Source organism: Stegostoma tigrinum, chromosome 4 (genome assembly GCF_030684315.1).
Source record: "Stegostoma tigrinum isolate sSteTig4 chromosome 4, sSteTig4.hap1, whole genome shotgun sequence".
In the NCBI taxonomy this organism is placed as follows: Eukaryota; Metazoa; Chordata; class Chondrichthyes; order Orectolobiformes; family Stegostomatidae; genus Stegostoma; species Stegostoma tigrinum.
In genome coordinates this window covers 23237207-23239180 of record NC_081357.1, presented here as the reverse complement: position 1 = coordinate 23239180, position 1974 = coordinate 23237207, and positions in this window count along the sequence as shown.

Sequence of the window (1974 nt, the reverse complement as noted above, 5' to 3'; positions counted from 1 at the left end):
TTTGCAATGTGACGGCCAGTCAATGGATGCAATGTGCCACACTGTTTTGCACAGGCTCCAGAAAAATTAGAGGGAAAACTGCACCAAATCACAGAATTGTTACAGTGCAGAAAGAGGCCGTTCAGCCCATTGTGTTACTCTAGTTCTTCAAAACGTATTATGATTTATTGCTATTTATCTGCCTTTTCCCCACAGCTATATGCAATGTTCCTACTCAAATAATTGCCCAATGCCCTCTTGAATGGGTCAAAATCCTGGAATTCCCTCCCTGAGGACATTGTGGATAAACCTACAGCATGTGGACTGCAATGGTTGAAGAAGGCAGCTCACCACAACCTTCTAGGAATGGGCAATAAAGGCTGGCCTGCCAGTGACTCTCTTGTCCCACAAGTGAAAAAAAACCTTAATTGACTCTGCCACCAGGCAGTGCATTCTCGACTCAAACCACTCATTATGTGCAAAATCTTTTTCTTTAATTACATGTGATGCATTCACAACTCACTTTAAATCCTTGATCTTTTGTGTCTGAGCACTTTATAAGCAGGAACAGTTTATCTTAATCTGCTGAATCTAGAAATCTCATGATTTTGAAAATCTCTATCACATTTGCTCTTGGCCTTCTTCTCTCTAAGAAGGACGATTCCAGTATCTTGAGTTTGTCTTCATAATTGAAATTTCTTACCACTGGAACCATTCTTTTAAGTACCATCTGAACTCTCTCTAAGTGTTCATGTTCTTCCTGTAGTGATGTGCCAGAACCCAACTCAGAATATTAAAGCTGAGGTCTGACAAATATGTTGTGTACATTCAACATCATTTCCTTGCTCTTATACTTTATGCCTCTATTATTAAAGCCAAGATCACACGTAGAGCCATACAGTCATAGAGCAGTACAGCATGGAAATATACTCTTTGGTCCAACTCATCCATGCTGACCAGATATCCTAAATTAATCTAGTCCCATTTTCCAGCATTTGGCCCATAACCCTCTAAACCCTTCCTATTCACATACTCATCTAGATGCCTTTTAAATGCGGTAATTCTTCCAGTCTCCACCACTTCCTTGGGCAGCTCATTCCATCCATGCACAATCCTGTGCATAAAAAAGTTGCCCCTTAGGTCTGTTTTAAGTCTTTCCCCTCTCACCTTAAACCTATGCCCTCTAGTTTTAGACCCCCCCACTCTTGGGAAAAGACCTCATCTATTCACTGTATCCATGCTGCTCATGATTTTATAAACCTCTTTAAGGTAATCCCTCAGCCTCTGATAGTCCAGGGAAAATATTCCCAGCCTATTCAGCTTCTCCCTATCACTCAAACCGTCCAAACCTGGTAACGTCTTTGTAAATCTTTTCTGAACCCTTTCAAGTTTCACAACTTCCTTCCTGTAGCAGGGAGACCACAATTGAATGCAGTATTCCAAAAGTGGCCTAACCACTGTCCAGTGTAGCTGTAACATGATCTCCCAACTCCTATACTCAATGTGCTGACCTCCCTATTGAACCCTATCTGCCCTGTATTTTCTGCTCCACCAACCTATCTTTCAGAGTTTGAACTTGGTTGGTAACCTCTCATAGTTTACAATGCTTCTAGGTTAGGTGGTATCTGTAAACTTTGAAACTGTTCCCCGTACACCAAGAGCCAGATCATTAATATATATCAGGAAAAGTGATGTTTCCATAACCAACCCTTGGAGAACTCCATTATAAACCTTCCTCCAGCCCAAAACATATCCATTGACCATTAACCTCCTGTTTCCTCAGCCCATTTTGCAGCCACATCGCTACTGACCCTTTTACACCACGAAATATAACTTTCCTCAAGTCTATTGTGAAGGAATCTATCAATCTCTGTCTTGAACCTATGTAATGACTGATCTTCCACCGTCCTCTGGAATAGAGAATTCTGAAGGTCCTCCACCCTTTGAATGAATAAGTTCCTCCTCATCTTAGTCCTAAATGAGCTGCCGTTTACT